We start from the raw sequence: 19,927 nt of genomic DNA, 5'->3' as shown, positions 1-19,927 counted from the left end.
ATAAATACACGATAGGCCACAAGCCTGTAACACCTGTGAAAGAGATACAGAAATAGTTTACTTGAATGAACACAATAATTGCATGTATTTGTTTGAAATACCTTTTTAAATGTAAGGGAATTGTGGTGCTTTAAAAATGACATTTTCGTGGAAAGTACCAACGATGTTTGGGATATCAAGTGGGGATCAATTGAAAATTTGAACGCCCGTTCGATCAAAAACAGTTTGGGAGACGGTTGAACATTTTTTTTACTTCCAAGTTCAAGAAAGCTATTTGGGCGTTGATGGTAAAACTGAATATTAGGATTTGAGAGTAGAAAAAGACCAGATTTCAATGTAAAGAAAAATGCTTTCGTCACTGACCCATACAAGTTACAACGATATAGGTGAACAACATTTAGATATGCAATGGTGTCCACAATTACTGAAATGGAGATTTTTCCACAACTTTGTCAGAGCGCTACAACTTATCATACCTAAGCATACACTGGATTCCAACCAAAAGATAAAGAGTCAGCAGTGTATATACATGAACTTGTTTTTTTTTTCCTCACCCAATCTCAAGTTTTCAAGCGGCCATTCACAAGTACCTTCTTTTGTTGATATTTTCTCTTAGTTTCGCTTCTGTCCATTTAAAAAATGTGTCAACATTGAAGGTGTATGTGCAACGCATGTGTTATAGGTGCATGTGGTGGCTCACCCGACACCGACATCATCCACTCATGTTCCTCTCCTAAGCTTATGTATACTCCTAGGAGACTTCAATCTAGGCTTCAAAGACCCGGCCGACCAGAAGGCTGCCACCCTCACTGCAACCCTTGAAGAAATGAACCTTACCCAAATGGATTTCTCCTCAATGCACAACAAAGGATAGATCCTTGATTGGATACTCTCATGCAACGCACCTCTCCAAGATACCTCCATTGACACCCTCCCATGAACAGATCATTCACTAATCTACTTTACTCTAGCCACCATCACCAAAACTTCACCCACTACTTGGGACCCCGCTGCATCACCACTAGACACACACGCAAACTCACTGCTGAACAACTAGCCCATTCTATCCTGGCCTCACTCGAATGAGCGTTAGACGATGTAAACACTGAATTCATCCTAGCAGCTTACAACTCTGCACTGCTCATTGCACTAGATGAACTTGCTCCCCTCAAAACTACCTCCCACAAAAAAGCAATCCCCAGAACTGGTACAATGACTAACTAGCCTCCATCTGCAAACAAAAATGCACCCTCGAACATCTTTGGAGAAAAAAAACACCCCTCCTAACAAAGCTGCATTCCATCATCCAGCCTGCACCTACAAAACAGCCATCATTTCCACCATAGCAAATATCTAAAATACCAGAATCCCTGAAGCAAGCTCCATCATTAAAGACCTCTTCAAGATCCTAAGAGAGAGTTGGAAACCCCTGCCCCTCAACCGAAAGCTTCCCCAAAAATAAAGCATTGTGTTCACTTATCCAATCAGCCCTTGCTACCAAAACCAACAACCCTAGGGACAAAGCCATACTCACAAAAAACCCAATTTACCTCCCACACCACTAATCCCTGGGGATACCTCCACCCCTACCACCAACAACTCTCTATAATTTCATTCTTCCACCTTCCCTCCAGCTGAAATGCTCACCACCATCCAGCACTTGAAAGGCTCTATCTGCTATGGAGACATATGCCTGGCTCAAATTGTCAAAATATGTGCAGAAACCCTAGCTCCCACCATAGCCAATTCATTAACACCACCTTCAAATCCAAATATTTTCCCAAATCCATCAAAGAAGTCTGGGTCACACCACTCCTGAAGAAACCTACCCTAGACCCCACCACCACCAGCTACTGCCCGATCACTACAGTTCCTTACCTCCTCAAAATTTTGGATTGCACTGCCTACTCACAACTCCAAACCCACCTTGAAAACTATCACTTACTAGGTACCCGCCAACCAGGCTTTAGACCTAGACATAGCACTGAATCTGCACTCCTTGATCTAAAGATCCAGCATGACCACATCAGGGACAAGGGTGAGCTTGCCATCCTCCTCCTACTTGATCTCTCAACTGCATTTGATTTAGAGGATCATGCAGTTCTATGCCAACACCTAAACTCCCTTTTCAATTTCTCCCCTAAAGCTACCATATGGATGAAATCCTTCCTATCTGGATGATCCAAACCAGTATTCATGGGCACCGACATAGCTGATCCCATCCCTGTCTCTCATGGTGTCCCCCAAAGCTCCTGCCTTTCCCCCACCCTGTACAATACACCAAACTGCTCTTTGACCACCTGGATAGCCTCAATATAGCATACATCAACTTTGCCGATGACACTCAGGTCCTTCTCAAAATCACTGAAAAATATGATCTAGACTTCACCAATATCAACCGGATCTATAGCATCATTCAGGCATGGATGGCTACCCAGCATCTCTGCCTGAAGGATGATAAGATTGAGCTCCTTATTGTGGGCTCTCCTCACTGCCTAAAACTCCTCAGTTCTGATTTCACCTCCTTTTGCATCGACGGGAACATCATCCTAGTCTCCGCCCATGTCAAAACGCTGGGTGTTTACAATGACGCTGAACTCGACATGCAAAAACATGTCAAAGCAATTGCCTCATCTGCTGCCTACTCCACCAAACGTATTAATCTCAATAGAAAATTACTTACACCGAGCAACTGCCTCACTTTATCCAGGGCTATCATGGGCAGTAAATTGGGCTACTGTAACACCATTCTAGCAGGAACCTTAGCCAAAAACATCAACAAACTCCAACAGATACAAAACAATGCACTCAGAGCAGTCTTGGGACTGAAACGCTCCAACCATATTTCACTTATCAGACAAGAGGTTCATTGGCATCCCATAAAAGCATGCACCGAGTTCAAACTTCTCACTATCACATACTGTTGCCTACACAATACTGCCACCCTACCTCACCAACAGATCTCTAAAAAACAAAGCACTCGGAATCTGCACTCCTCCTCCTCATCTGCCCTGATCACCCCTAGATTCACTAGGAAGAGAGCTGGGGGCTCCTGCTTCACCACCATCGCCCCAGCCCTCTGGAACACCCTCACCCAGCATATCCAAGAAGAACCAACCTACTCCCTCTTCCGAAAGAAAGTCAGAACAACATTGTTTAACAAATACCTGTAACCAATCCCAGCTTTGTAACTAGCCTGTCACTATTATGACTTCCCATCTACTCTGTACCGCTGTATAAGCACTGTGATACCTCCAGGTGTGGGTGCTAAATATAAATGTAATAAATAAATAAATAGAATAAATGTGTTATAGTTGCATGTGTCCTAAGTGCGTGTGAGAGAGCTTTTTGTACATCTACATGTTATGTGTAGCATCGGTACGTGTATTAGGTGCCTGTGTTTTAACATGTGTCGTAGGAGTGTGTGTCTTTAGAGTGTGTCTCATACAATTGTGCAGTAAGTGTGTCTCGTAAATATTTGTGTATGTTATAGGGGAATGTGTAGTAGGGGCTTGTGTAGTAGGAGCGTATGTCATAGTAGCAGTTGTCATAGGAGCATGTGTTCTAGGTGCATGTGTCATAGGTGCATTTGTTGGAGGGGCATTTGCCTAGGTGCATGTGCCCTAGGTGCATGTCAGAGCATGTGCCATATATCCACATGATATGTGTGTAGGCACATATGTAGTAGGTGCTTGTGTCATAGAAACATGTATCATATGAGTGTGTGTTGTAGGAGTGTGCAGTAAATGTGTGTTTTAACATTGTGTGTGGTAGTAGCATCTGTCATAGAAGCATATGTCATAGGAGCATATGCTGTAAGGATAATGTGTCATGGGTGCATGGGAAAGCACATGTTGTATGTCCAAATGTTACCTGTAGTGGGTGCATGTGTAAAATCATACCTGACTTTGATGAGTTTCCAGATGTAATGTACACACTCTGAACTCATACTCCTGTGTACAGTTCCTGTGAAAAATGTGCATTTATTCAAGCACCTTAAAACTCACATCAATATCAACTGTGATTTGTCATTGATGGGAGTTTTTAGGATATGTTAATTGTGTAATATATGAACTGTTCATTTTAATGTATGAACTATAAAACTCATACTCTATGTACAGTTCATATGAAAGTCGATTTTCAAATAATTTTTCAGTGCACCAATTTCAGGTGAAATCTAGGAACCTGCAAAAACTTGTAAAAATCAAAGTGGCCAATTTGAGATATTTTGGCCCAAAACAATATATATTTTTTTCCATGGGAAAACCATAGGTTCAAAACATGATCAAAGAAAACATTTCTACAATAGATTATTGTTTGGCACAGCACATACTGGGTGGCCTAACATTGGGTGTTTTGATTAGTTGGCTTTCTATTGATCAACCTTGGACAATTGACAGGTTGCCAAGACATGAGCCAGACAGGCTTAAGGGGAGAGAGTTCCATGGACTGTGTTCTATTTAATTAAAGAAAATACTATCCCTTATTCCTAGGCCATGAGCCAGAGTAATCTCTTTGTATTCAACTGTTTGCTGCGTCTAGTTTCTGGGAATATGCATGAGGAGTGAGGCAGGTGTCCCATCTGTGTTTTTTGCTAATGAATAGACTCTGTTATTGAGTTATGGGTCACGTGTGATGAGACCACGTTTGGAATGATTATTTTGCCCTGCAATTACTGGGAGTTTAGCTAATATTGGTGCAAATGGTAAGGTTCCTTTTACCACTGGGGACACACTTGAGTTATTCTTCATAGACTCTTTGGCTTATTATTGTCCTCCACCTGGTTTATAAAGGCTAATTGTTCTTTTAATTACTTCAATAACATATGGCTTGTGTCCTGGGAATCGTTATATCATTCTTTCACTGCAACGTTCGCACCCTGCCTAAGTTCTCAGTACCCTTGGCTTGTGTTGCTAGCTACCATCTAAGCTGTGCACGAAACTGTATTTTTTTTTTATTTCAGCCTTATGAGTCTTCATGAATCCTTGAGGCCACTCATTTACTTAGGAGTGTGCTGCGGCTTCTATTTTGGAAAAGATGGCTGCCCATTACTGTTGCGTTTCTATGTTAGTGAGCCAAATTCGCGTATCGTTCCTATTGCATTTGGCTTATGCATTGCTTATGTTGGTATTCTTTATGTCTTTATAGATGACATTTTAATATTCTTCATATATAAATGCATATATTACCTAGTTTAGTTTAGTTTAGTTTATTATTTGTATAGCGCCGCCTGGCCCTGGGGCATCCAGGCGCTTGCGAAGAATACAACAAGATTAATACAACAGTACAATATGATAAAATATGGTCTTAGGGGACCAGTAACAGAGATTGAGGAAGTTGTCAATCAGTTTCAATTACAGATAGTTACATATATGGTATAGCATGGTCAAGGTGGATGAGAGCAATACATTTGGGACATTATCACGCAGTTAGAGGTAATGTGCAGACCGATTTACATATTTACAAATTTACAGTCTTGGTGCATGCTAGTAGTGTTCACATTCTTCATGTTGAGTGCACATTTGCTTCATGTCTAATGCATGCACATATGTTGTTTCTCTGTCCGTTTGTTTATTCTTGCCATCTTTAGCTTACATCGTGTCCATCTCCTGTTGTACCTGTCTGGAACATGGGCGGCATGGTTGCCGTAGTGACTAACATTTATCACCTATATGATATTGAGCTGGGGGAGGGGCAGTAGCTATGGATGACATGACCGTCTGCCTCCCAACAATGTGTATATTTTGACGACACAAACCATTGTAGTCTGTCTGATGACTGGCTGCTCACTATGAACAATCTTTAGAAAATGTTGCAAAGCCACACCACACCAAGTTTAGGAGAAGTAAGCAACATGACACTGAGTTTCCTGCACTCATCCACAAAACAGCTTTCTGATTAACATCTCCAGCATCTCCCTCATTTTTGTCTTACAGACCCACATGGAGAAACACAAAATATAGTGGGAAAAGGTGGTATACAGTAGGACTTCCATTGCATTAGAGAGGTCATGTAATTGCTTCTATGTACATGTGGTGCATGCATCTAGAGCATAACAGTCAAATCATATATTATCTGAATATCAGCATTTCCTACCGGGCTTTTACACTGTTTGGTTTAGGTGCCTTCAACTATATATCGGCCCATTACCACTGTCCCCTTCCTACTTAAAATCCTTGACAAAGCAGCCTACATGCAAGTCCAAAAATTCTTGGAAGACAACCAGCTTCTCGGCCTGCGGCAATCTGGATTCCGCCCACGACATGGCACAGAAACGGCTCTCCTGGACCTTAAGAATCAAATGGACGATCTAAGAGACACAGGTAAACCTGCGCTCCTTTTGCTCCTTGACTTATCCGCTGCCTTTGACCTAGTGGATCACAACACACTGCGCCACCATCTGGTAACTGCGGCCAACTTCTCCCCCAAAGCTTGAAAATTGGATTACCTCATTTCTCCAAGAAAGGGCCACGAGAGTCTTCTCCGACTCACCTCTGCCACCCCTAGCCACATTAAATGTGGGGTGCAGCAAGGCTCCTGCATTGCGCCCAGACTCTACAACCTCTTCACGAGGCCTTTGTTCAGCATTCTTGACTCCCTGCTCATCTCGTACACCAATTATGCGGATGACACGCAGGTGCTCATTGCACTCACTGGAGACTACGAGGCTGATGCCAAAACACTCACTACCATTTACTCCACTATCCAATCGTGGATGGCAGACAAGTGGCTCTGCCTCAATAGTGAAAAAACGGAACTTCTGCTCATAGGGTCACCCACTACACTCAGTAACCTTGGTGAACAGTACCTATCCTTCACTATTGATAACATCCCCATCAAGGTCTCCAATAATGTGAAGACACTCGGAGGAATCTACTTGGACTCCAACCTTACCATGGACAGGCAGGTTAACACCATTGTGTCCTCATTTGCCTATTACTCCAAAGTCATTAACACAGCCAGACCCTACCTCTCACGCCAGAACTGCCTCACAATTGCCAGGGCAATAATTGATTCAAGGCTTGATTACTGCAATGCCCTACTCCTAGGGACATCGTGCAAAAACTTAACCAAGCTCCAGCTTGTCCAAAATAATGCCCTTAGGGCAGCCACAGGAACCTCCAGGAAAGATCACATATCAGAAGTTAGAAGGCAGGTCCACTGGCGCCCTGTCAAAGAGAGGATTGTGTTCAAAACCTTGGCCATCACGCATAAGTGCCTCCATGAGCTTGCTCCTCCATACCTTGCTCAGCGAATCACAAAGCACACCGCCACCAGACCACACAGGAAGTGCTATTACATCATGATCGTCACGCCCAAAACCTGAAAAGCCCGCGCTGGAGGATCTAGCTTCCCACCCTGCCAGCAACCCACTGGAATGCACTTCCCTTTCACCTAAGAATGATAGACTCTCATCAAGCCTTCCGGAAAGCCATCAAAACCAAACTCTTTATCTAGTGACTTATTCTCTTCATGCAGGCTGTATACCTAACCACTGTTTATATGCTTCTGCCTGTAACCTTGTTTTTCTCTGTATCGCACACTGTCTATGCCTTCTGTAACTAAGAGACATCCGTAACCTTAATCAAAAGTTCTTACATATTCCTGTAACAGCGCCTTGATGCCCACGGGCTACAAGTGCGCTTAACAAATGCAAATAAATAAAATATATATTTCTGATGGTGATGTCTTATGGATCTTTGAATTTCAAAACGTGTATTTTGAGAAGCACAATACTGGTCTGTGGTGGACCTTATTACACAAACACAATTTGTTCTGAAATGTGGGCCCTTGCCACATACTCTCAGGAAGGTGATCATTACAAATTGTAAACAAATCATTGGACCATAAGCAATAGGATCTCAAATACAATAGTTGTGGTTAGTCTTTATCATGTTACCTGTCCTTTTATACAATGGTGTATGACAGAAAATATAATATTTATGCAACGGTGTACCAAGTGACATGATGGAGTATACATGACATGTTAGTACCGTAATTAATTTGAAAAAATAACACAAATCGTAATGAATGGAAAACAAGCAATTCATATAATAGATAATTTGTGAAGATGTTTTATTGAATAATTTTTACTTACAGAAAAATATTAATTGGAAAATAAATTGGGGTTTGTAAAAGATTAAATACATCTTAATTTGCCAGTATGTCAATAAATCCAGTGTATAGACCAGTATAACTAGGAAGCTCATCCCTTATGTCTGAACCATCAATGAAAAAATAGAATTTATTTAGTCAAATTAAGAGAACATACATTTTAGTTTTGCTTTTCTTTTTAAAATATATACTCTACTAGAACACAAAATGTACTTAACAACAAGGTTCAACAACAAATAGATATAAAAGATGAAATGTGAAATTCGAATTTGATTCCATAAAAATATTAGGTGGAAAGTGTCAAGGGTAATATATATTGTACAGCCAAGGAATGTTTTGATGGATTTTTGTGTGAACAAAATGTTAGTTTTGTAAGTAAGGCTTCATACACGGAAGCGAAATGTCCTGTTTCAGAGAGTAATACTAGAGTGTACAGTGTCTTATGAGGGTCATGCAGTAATGACACCATCGAGGTGACGGGCCGCTTGCTATGGTCTACTCGCTCTGTGGGAGAGAGAAGTAGTTTAAAACTGGCGGACTCTCAGCCCCTCCATGGAACCCTTCCACAAAGAATTTGGATAGGGAGCTGCTTTAAAATTATGTAAACGTAGCCTTTAATAGAACAGCAATTCTGGCTTTGTTCTCAGAATTGCCTAACCTAACTGTAATAAGTTCAAAAGATATTGACCAGGTTGAGTTTTGTAATCTGCTGTGTACAAGAGCAGTTGTTAGTCATGTGGGTTCCTCCTTGGTTGAAGAAGTCATTAGACGTGAGTTGCCATTGATAAGGGCCTTGTTTTTTGGGTTACAGATTTGGATGTGGCGCCAAAAGAGCTAGATAAAGCCTTATGCGAAGGCGAAATTGGTACTGATAGCAAGGGCCTTCAGATATATGTGTCAAATAGGGAGCAGGCGAATCGCATAGTTAACTTCTTAGCGCCTGTTCCAATTAAAAGTGTGACACAGTGTGATTGGTTTTGGCCTGTCCAATTAAAAGTGTGACACAGTGTGATTGGTTTTGGCTGTCGGAAGCTTTACTTTTAACCAAGAATCAATGAAAACACTCCAAGGGGCATTAGTCGACAGCACTCCCTTACGGATTCTATCATGAACTCAAGAGGCCACAGTGCACTTTTTAATAATATTGACCTTGTTAATGCGATCCGACAACATGACTTCATATGTATTCGGGAACATTGGCTTACGTCATCTCCCAGTCTGCAGGGTATTGTGTATGTTTTTAGAATGCCCAGAATGGGCCATTTGGGCAACCTATGGGAGGGTTATTATCCCTGTTCAAACTGTGAGGTGGAATTACCAACATTGAGATGCTATTATCGGTGAAAGGTTTCATGGCAATTGAATTCGTCATAAAAGAAAAAGGGTTGGATCTTACTATCTTGTTAATTAATATATATTGGCACTGAGGAGTCAAAACTTTAGATCAGATTCTAATGAAGTCATCAAATGTGTTGAATGTTGGTCAAGGAAAATTGGAACTGGTCATGTGGTTACCTTGGGTGACTTAAATTCGACCTGCCTGTTGCAGAAAGTGGACAATTGGGGAAAATATGTTTGCACCTTTGAACAAGCTATCTATGAAAAAGCAGCATAATGGGGTGAAGTGCTTTCATTGCATGTTTTCCTTGGATCTTTGCAAACTAAGGGCCTCATTACGACCCTGGCGCTCAAGTAATGAAGGATGCCGGTACGGGACCGGCACCCTTCATTACGTGAGGGCTGATTACGAGGTTCCCTTTGCGGGACCAGACGTCTGGTAAAACCAGACATCTTTTCCGGGTCCTGCGAGGGGAAGAGGGAGGTAATAACGGGCCATTCGTAATGTGCCCGTTATTACCTCCCTCCCCATTCCCATTGAGCCCTACGGGGGCTCAATGGGAATGGGGAATGGTTCCTTCAAGGAGGAATTACTGGGTCCTCCAATGTTGTTATGACCTGGTTATTCCTCATTGAAGGAAACCGGTAATGGAGCCGGGTTTGGAAGCAGCCATGGTGCTAATAGCAACATGGATGCCTCCAAACTCGTAATGAGGCCCTAAATGTCATGATACAGGGTGAAGTCCATGGCAATTGAATGTGGTCCAGGGGAAATGTAAAATCCACTCTGCATTACATATTTGAGCCCAATGGGGAATGGGGCAGTCCCGAATGGGCTCAATGGGGAATGGGGATTAACATTACCGCTGAACTCGTGATCCTGCACTATTAGCGCTGGGGAGTTCGGCGGTAGGGCTAATACCGCTGGTGGTAATACCGCCAGCGGTAACGCCCAAGTCATGATGAGGCCCTAATTCAGTAAATATAATGATTTACAGTTATTCATGGGGTACAGACCTTCTGAGTGGCTTTGTTATATATATTGAAAGAAAGAGGGTGTTAACGACAGGAGGCAGCTGGTACTGTATGCATGTGCAGGATCCAGCAGGTAGTCACGAGGCAGTCAGACATAGGTAGGTAGAAAACACTAGCATGACACAGATACAGGGCATCGTTAGCCCCACAGACGTTAGAAGAAACTAAACCAACTGTCATCCTTGGAACCTAGGGGTAGAACACTCCGACCAAGAATCTGCAGTCACACAAACACACACATTAATCCCAGCCATGCAGTCTTTCATCCATTCAGGTAGACAAGAAGTACAGGGTACAACAGATTGCTAAATGTATTGTAGTCCTGGAGCTTGCTCTAATGCTCAGAATTTAGAAGTACTTATTTGGAGTAATTGCAAATCTTGGTGCATTTGCCTGAACCAGACGCTGATGTATTATTGTTGTTTTCATCCACGGGCGATTCTGGTCACCACCCTTAGCCTAGCACACGTCTCAAATTACCCTACTGAATGCTCTGTGCCTAAAAGTAATCTTTGATACTATTCAATGCTTAGCCGCGTTTCCGACAGGAGTGGGTGGGTGGCACAGTGTTCTGAGGATAGCAAACAGAGGGTCTGTTTTGTAGCAGTTAGCGGAGCAGGTGCAGACGCTGTGGTCTCTAATCTCTCAGCAAATGCAGCCACAAGGAATGCAGGTTGCCCCTGTCGACTACCAAGAGATGTAATGACACAGATTGCAGAGCCAGATCGTTAAAGTAATGGTTCGGTCAAAAAATGTTATTGTCCCTACGGGTTGGCCATGTGTTTTTAAGCCTAAATCGCTCGATTTTAGATAAATTTCCTATGGACCTTACCCGAGTTTTCATCCATTAAACGCACGCGAAAACAGGCACCAGGACGCTGCCATTTTGTGATAATCCTATCACTTGCCCCATCGCCCTGGCTGACCTGCTTTTGCGGCACTCAATCATATCCCCCGCCCCTCAACCTAACATTATCAAAACATTCATATTCCCCGCCTCTCTCCGTGACGCGACTGTGCTGCGTAGGCAAACGCGCCCAGTCGTCTTCCACGCGACTTCACACAGAACCCAGAAACCAACACAGATCAACTCACAACACAGCGCGCCACAATTCGGAATATGAAATTGTACTTTAAAATCAAACAGCAATATGGTACATTTGGTAAAGTATATTTATTTGACATTAAATGTTTAGACAATATTCAGCAATTGGCATATTAAATCGGAATGGAATTTTTTTTCTTTTCTCTCGATCCGCAAATCCGTAAAAGTTTATTGTGAGTCACGCGCTGTTCCTTTATGGTACACTGGGTGTTGGTTTTCGTTAAAAGAATCACTTTGGATGCATGGTGAACCGCAAGGCTGTTCCATCAACTAGGCACTAGGCCACCGTAAAGGCCGATATGTTGCTTCTAGCCGCTAGTACCGCATAAGGGCATATGGCCCCTTGACGATCGTCCCAGAAGATGGTCAATGTAGTGCAGTTGTTTACAAGAAGTTGCAGCTGGCGGTTGAAAAATCCATCTGCCGGGGTCTGGAAGAGGTGGCAGTACGGTAGGATGTACCTGTTTAGAAAACATAAACATTGAAATTAGTCTCACCAGCTTATCTTTATTACTATTATTTATTTTATTTATTACGGCCGAGCTGAAACTATTTGCTTGCGAGGATAGTGCAATGGAGTATGTTCAGCTCTAAATGCAATGCGAAAACTAATGAAATAAATCGAGGGAAACAGACAAACTAATGATTTTTTTTACCATTGAACCACTGAGAAACAACTGTTTGTCTTCATGCGTGGTGAATGGGCACATGCATGCCCATGTGCCCGCTAGAAAGAGGATCCCACAAATGTTGTACTTGCTCTTCATTCATTCATTCATTCATTCATTCATTCATTCCGGTATAAAAGCGTCTAAAGAGTTACTGACATTATATTTGCCATTTCCATTGTATCTCTGCGTAATGCAGTTTGTAAATCCCACTGTGTTTGAGCCAACGATTTTTCATATACTGAACTAACATGAAACTCGGTCTAGTTTCAGAATTTTCAGCCTTATCGTCTCTTACGTTATTGCCCCCCTCCTTCAAATGAAGTCCTTTCTGCATGGTCCCTGTCTCTCAAGGTCAAAGAACAATAGAACCTTATACTGCCAGTGCGATTCGCGGGCCTCTTCAGCCCGCGAGCAAAAAATCAAAGCCGCTGACCTTCACTCTGCATGAGCTTACATTCTTACTTTGCAACATCCCGTCTAAAGCCATCTGTGAGAACTTGAATTTTCGACTCCATGTTTGTACTAGGCCTCAATGTGCAAATGCGAACTGGCTTCTCTCCCATCTGCAACGCCTCGCTTGGCGCGTTCTAAGGCCCCCAATTTTGTCCTCGTTGTCCGTGAGCTTTGCAGCCCTAGAGAACCATAACTATGGAGACATTGACTTTTTGGGGGAAGGTCAGGGAAAGTATAAAGTACCCGAGGAGTTGAGTTGAAAGTGATATTTATTGTTTATTTGTTTTATTATTTGCAATACGCAAGCCTCCCCTTGGTTAACAGTGCGCAGCATTTACATGAGATTGCGAAACTTAGTTACAGCAACAAAAATATATACATACACATATTCACAAGGTCAGCGATATGAGGTGAATAGCGAGAGAAGTCAAAGATGACACCCATGTTGTTCGCCATCCAGGATGGTGAATGGAGGGTTTAGGGTTAATATACTTTGTATGCACACTATACAATAACATTATTTTCAAAAAGACAATCAGATTACAATGATTTATTTAAACCGGGATTAGAACTTCTCAACGAGCTCTGCTTTGGGTGGACATGGCACAGTGGCAATGTTTGGTGGCAATGCATCAGTGCTCTGCACAGAAATGCTCAAATTTTCATTTCTGTGCTTCTCTAGTACACCAACAATAAGGCCTTTAACAAAGTCAAACTCCATTTCCTCATATACTGGTTTTACCCCCCATTTCTTAGTTCTTTTTCCAAAGGTTGTAGTGTTGCGAGGCATCCCTACATTTCCCGTAGTCCTAGACTGTTCACGGCCCACGTTCTCGTTATGGGCCAAGACCTGCTAGTAGAGTCCTATGTTTCATGCCCTGTAAGTTGAAATGCAATCGCTTTCGCCTGTACTTTAGGCACATATTGTGGAACACCTCCAATTCTCCTGTGTGACAGAATTCTGTCAGTCCCCTCAAATCTCTTGATAGAGTTTTATCGAAAACAATCTTCTGAATGGCTTTGTGTGTAGGTGAAGATGCAATCAACCACTTCTTCTTCTGTGCCTCCTTTGTGGACAAAGGGCCATGTTCACATTGGTTTTCTGTCCAGCGGTGAACGTTGGTACAGTGGTGCATCAGTGACCGCCATTTTTCAAGTAGGATTACCATTGACCCTTCACAAGTTTTAGAGCTCCACCAAAGATGGTTGCTGATAGACTGGGAGCAATGTGAAATACTTTCAAAACCTTTTTTTTCCCTGCAGCCGAGATTGTCTTATTGATTGATTTAGCAAGATGCCATACATCAAATTGATGTTTAATATGTGGGAACTGCTCTCTCATTGTCTTGGCAATTGAAACGTGTCTGTCTGTGGCTATGAGGTCGATGTGCATTCCCCTTGATTGTAGATATTGCAATGATTTTATAAATCCTAGTTTCTCCATGGCCACTGAGGATTTACATTGGGACTCCTGCACGACCACCGAACTCACAATTTTCTTACTATCCATGTCCTGAAAGTGGTAGGTGCAGTACTTGGCAGAAAATCCAGGGCTGTCGCACTGTCCATCGCCGGCTGACCTGCATCATTTCCCTTCGAATGTACTTGCTAGAGACAATTGTACAATTTTCCAAGCATCACTAATGGCCAGAAACAGATAATCATGTTGGTATTTGTAGTAAAGCATTTTAGAAATGAAATGGAGTCCCACAAACTGAAAGAAAGACTCTAACTTTCTAAAACTGGACCCCCTAAAAAGTGAGGCAGCTGCACAAAGTAGATTGCCTGCCGGCAGTTTCCCCAGCATCGGTTGTGCAGACCATGAGAACGCATGATTTAATCTACAGGCGGCATGTATTTTGACGTTACTGCCTTGTTTTTGACGAGCCACATGAATCAATGGCTCCCCACATACTTCCCCTCCAACTGAATGCCCACATTTCAGCGTACTTATAATATCCATCAAACAACTGTCAAATACTATGTATTTGCCCTCTTTCATTAGACTGTCATCCGGCGTGAAAGTTGTTTCGGACTGTGCCGTTGAGGACATATCAACATATTTGAAAGAAATATCGCTGATATCAAGTTCTGATGAGTCGTTGGGTGGTGCTGATGGTTCATTCTCTGTCATTTCAACATCTGTTACTTCAGCATTGATGGGAGAACACAACAATGTCAACAGCTTTTAGGGTGCCATGTTTTTGGTGGGTGTAGATTGTGTGAATTGATCTGCGTCTACTTCAGAGCTATCTTCAATACATTCAGTATCATCTTCTTTTGGTGGTGCAGTCGAACTGTAGCAATGGTCCAATACAACTTTACTGGATTCTCCAGACACATTCAATTCATGTTTTGGCCATTGGACATGAGCATCTCGAGTCTCAACACGCCGCGTCTGAATAAATAGTTCCTCCATAGTGTAAATGGTCTGGCAAGCAACGTCTCTCATTTGCTTCACTGTCTGTGCATGTATAGTTTGTACACCCACGGGTAACTAGAGGACAGATTGGAAAAGGGATGTTCATTTTAAACACAATATAAAGTATGGTACAATTGACAGGAAAAAACATGATATAGTCCCCAACACAAAACAATTCCTAAAATGATGAACTGTTTGTAACTAACCTTATTTTTGTTTCTTTTCTTTGCAACTTTCTTGATTCGAACTTCAACACGCTGTTGCTCCGATTCGTTTCTGCATGTCTTCCCTTCTTCTTGCGCTGCAACGACTATACTTTCTGGATCCGCATAGACAGCACAGAATGACGCTCCATCGACTCCCTGAAACATAGTACTTTCATTACTATGTATCATATTATTGAAAACATAAAACACACGTGAGGACGAACACACAGGTACATCTCAATAGCTAAACACGAATTAAACATTCTGTAGAACAATCAAATGACAAGTATTCGAGCTCTGATGATCTAGTTCGATGGAACTGTGAGTATCCATACCTCTGGCTCTGCATGGACTGCCATGAATGGTTGTATTGGAGAGGAGGCATCAGCAACTCCCTGAAACACAGTACTTTGCCTTAGTATGGTTTTCAATATTGGAAACATAACACACACTTGGGGTCGACGGCACAGGTACATATAAAGAGATAACCACAAATGATGCATTGTCTAAAAGAATCAAGGAATATCTAAATATGATCAGATTTCATCGACTTATTTCTCCGATTTATTTACATCTGCATCATCTAAATGGGATGTTGTTATTGTAGTGGAAGCTCCGTCGTCTCCCTGAAACACAGTACTTGCGTTAATAGGGAGGAAAGTATAGCAAATGGAATCACGTTATATGATGACGCTCGATGGAGCTGTCAGTATCCAGACCTCGTGTTGCCGAAGAATATGTAGGGATGTTGTAAATGTAGTGCGCACTTCCGAAAGCTGTTGCGCCGATTCGTATACGCAAGGTCCCGCTTGCACTTCCCCTGGAATTACTTGAATGTCAGGCTCCGCATCAACTGCAGGGGTTGATGCTCCATCAACTGCCTGAAAGATAGTACTTGCATTAGTAAGGATTACAATATTGAAAACATAACACACACTTGGGGTCGACCGCACAGGTACATATCAATGGCTAACCACGAATGAAACATTGTGTAGAACAATCAAACGACAAGTATTCCAGCTCTGATGATCTAGTTCGATGGAGCTGTCAGTATCCATACCTCGTGCTGCTGAAGAACATCTAGGGATATTGTCAATGTGGTGGACGCTTCAGCATCTCCCTGAAAGACAGTACTTGCATTACTATGGATAACACTAATCATAACTGAAAACAAACACCAGTGGACGATAACTAAGGTGTATATCAATTGGAAAGCACTAACCAAACATTTGGTAAAATAATTATACGATACAATAAAAATATTACTTGACATGCATAAAACAAGTCTGTAGCGGAATAGCCAAGTAAGATTACCTGATACGCGCTAGAAGTGGTTGATAACTGCGAGCACGTCACGGATGTAGAATGTTCTTGCTTCAGATTCAAGGGATAGTCAAGCAGTTGTAAAGGTAAATTATTGATTGATAATGAAATGCCAATATTAAAAATTGCCATGTAAGGAGACAGAATACTTGAGAGTAATGCTATTGAAAATCCGCAATATAGCACAGTTCCCTGTGCCCATATATAGATTTAATTTGTGGGTTATGAAATCGAAAAAGAATATATTGATAAATGTCATTATTCAAAAAGTTATACACTCATATCAATGTCAAAAGTATTACAAAGGACACAACACCTAAAATATCAATGAATCCATTCGGCTACCTACACACTACCGCAAGGCCTAAAGCTAAATCCGGACACTTGACTCACCAGTGGCGGAATGTGGACGAATAGAGTGGGAATAGTGTTCGCGAGCAATTTTCGTGTTGTTCGCCGTTTATTCTTCTTTGTTACCCAAGATGTTGTGTACATGTTCGAGGAAAGGTGCCGGCAGCAGATGCAGTATCGATCACCCCTCTTGTCCTCTAAGACTTGTTGGACTCTACTTTCCAGCTCATCCAGTGGATATCCGCAATGTTTGACCCATTCTCTTATTCGATCAACAGTTTTCGGGAATACATGCATTGTAGTGCCTTCAGATTTCGCATGGGTCTTCAAAGGGCAACCGCTAATCGAACAGGCAGGCATTGTTGAAAATTCTGAAAAGTAAATATCGACATTATTATACAATCTTGATGAATAAAAATGTGATACAAAAGTAAATGAACCATACAATGTTCAATGCAAGGTTTGTTTTGGTCGCAGGAACTATACCAGTTCATCATGTGCGGCTTAGTATTTGCATAAATTGCAGAAATGTATAAATGATGTGACTAAACTCTGAACATGTGAATCGTCCCTTGGATGTTCTGTCTTGCACGAGAAGGAAACATGCTTACATTATAGACTGGACCCCCGAAGGGTGCAATTCGATGACAATTGACACAGATGAAAATAAATAGATCTATTGATAGCATAACAATGGAAACTCAAGTTAATATCAATGAGACCAATGAACGTAGCACTATTGAGTACTCTACTCGCAAATAGATAGAAATTTAAAAATCAACAAAATATGACTACGATACATGGCCTTACCTTGACCAACAAACAGTTGGATTCAGCAAGCAGAGCAGTATGTTGCAGGAGAACAGGTAGATGGCCACAGGTAGCACACTGACGAGTTTGCTCGAAGCGGTCACAGAAGTTCGCGGATAGAACGATGGCGAGCAGATTAGCATAGATCTCAGTGGTTCTCAGGTAACACGTTCAGGAGTTGACTTGCAAAGCACAAAGATGTTCTCATGAGACATATCAAGTGGTTTATAAAGTATTACAAACAGGGGTGTGTTTGTGAATGAATGACGTGTGTATGTCGTGGTATTATGTGGTTTGCCGGGGGCCGGCCAGCATGAGGGGGGGTCCTGGCCGGACACATGGGGTCTGAGGAGGCCATGTGAGCGATGGGCCCTTGCCGTGGGATACCTTTTGAAGTGTACATGCTGTTTGACACCTTGGCCATTCGCGCCCCTGACAGCCCCCCATGGCAGCGCGCATCCACTGGCGCGAACCGCCTTTGATAGAGGGGGGTGGGATGGATGGGCCTGGGGCGTGCAGATAAGGCACAGGAAGACTGCTGAATGGAGATACACTTATGTGGATTGCAGGGGGGCGGCCTGCTTCAAGGGGGAGCCCTGCCTGGAGTCACGGAGTCTGAGGAGGCCATGTGAGCGATGGGCCCTTGGTGTGGGATACCTTTTGAAGTGTACATGCTGTTTGGCACGTTGGCCGTTCGCGCCCCCCATGGCAGCGCACACCCACTGGACTTGTTGTTATGGACTTTTGTTTTTGTTAAACTAACCACTTTTTTATACTTTATATAGTTATACTTTGCCTTTGATAGGGGAGTGGGGTGGATGGATGGATGGGCCGGTGGACGTGCAGACAAGGCACAGGAAGACTGCTGAATGGAGACACACTTGATTCATTTAAAAAATTGAAACAACCGTTGTTAAAATATATGTGGTGTTTTATTTTGTTTCTTTTTTTGATGGCACAAAAATACAAAACTTTACACATTGTACAGGTCAGGTTGCAGCACAGCGAGGGAAAATCCCCTGTACTGACCGCTGTCACTCGGGAAAGTTTCTCTTATGGCACGAACGGCACAGGCGGGTATTACTCTTCGAACGCGGTGTCCAGTCCTCCCGTGAAGCCACCATGTAAAGGAACGATAGGCCACCAGCCGGTACCACCTGTGAAAAATAATGATACAAACTGTTTTTAAATGACCAAGATAAGTTGATTAAACGTTTATTGTCAATGACAATTCTTGTAACTAATGGCATTCTGCTCGGATAAATGCTATCTAGACACTGCACACTATTGAACGACTTTCATGCGTTACAATGATATGTAGATGTAATTTTGGATATAGGAGACGACCATGAAATAGTAGTGGCATTACAAGCAGATTATAATTACTCGTTACTCGGATTACGAGGACGAACAGTTGCGCATAAGCACCATCATTATCCTCAAAATGGACCATGTGAGGCAGGCTGCCCTGAAGTCTGGCAGCTCGGTGATGCATTGCGGTTGTGGCTCGCCTTCCGAAATGTAGGCCACGCATCCCGAGTTTTCACAGCAGCAGCAGTTCTCCTCGGTTGGCATTAGCTCGCACCGATTGCATGTGCAACAGGTGGAAACACCGTCCATGCGACTAGGTCCAGTGTCTTCATCCGTTGATTCGTCCTGCCAACTGCCGTCCGAAGCCCCATTGTTTTTGTGTGTTTCCCTTTCCAGTAGTTTCCCTTTCCAGTAGTTCCTCCTCGGTATACTTGGGCTCATACATGTAGGGCATTATTGTAGCCATTGTGTGGTAAACAAACTAAAATAATTTATAGCGATGGTACAGGTGTTCACACGGGCTACAAGCGGCAAAAGTAGCTGACCAGAGCACAGAAAAAAGTCACAGAATACTCAAAGTAACACAGAGAGAGGAATGGAATCGAAAATGTGCTGCTGTGTGTTGTGAAACGGTCTGTTTATACTTATTGAGGAAAGAGGCCTCTTGCCATTTCCATGGCGACACGTCATTAGCTGAAGCGCAGCGATTGTTGACACGAGATGTGCTTTGGCATTGTGAAATGGGCGGTACACGTCTGCTGATGACAGGCTCAGAGGCGGAGGATAT

The 19,927-nt window shown here is 42.6% G+C and overlaps 1 protein-coding gene across 1 annotated transcript in view; it reads left to right on the top strand.

Annotated features, from left to right (window-relative positions):
* The window catches only part of LOC138451817 (putative methyltransferase DDB_G0268948), a 1,096,236-nt gene that overhangs the window by 709,277 nt on the left and 367,032 nt on the right, over positions 1-19,927 (top strand). The window lies entirely within an intron of this gene.

This window comes from Ambystoma mexicanum, chromosome 1p (genome assembly GCF_040938575.1).
Source record: "Ambystoma mexicanum isolate Mex_15411 chromosome 1p, UKY_AmexF1_1, whole genome shotgun sequence".
Taxonomy (NCBI): Eukaryota; Metazoa; Chordata; class Amphibia; order Caudata; family Ambystomatidae; genus Ambystoma; species Ambystoma mexicanum.
The sequence above is the reverse complement of the archived record's forward strand: the minus strand, read 5'-3'. Positions and strand labels throughout refer to the sequence as shown.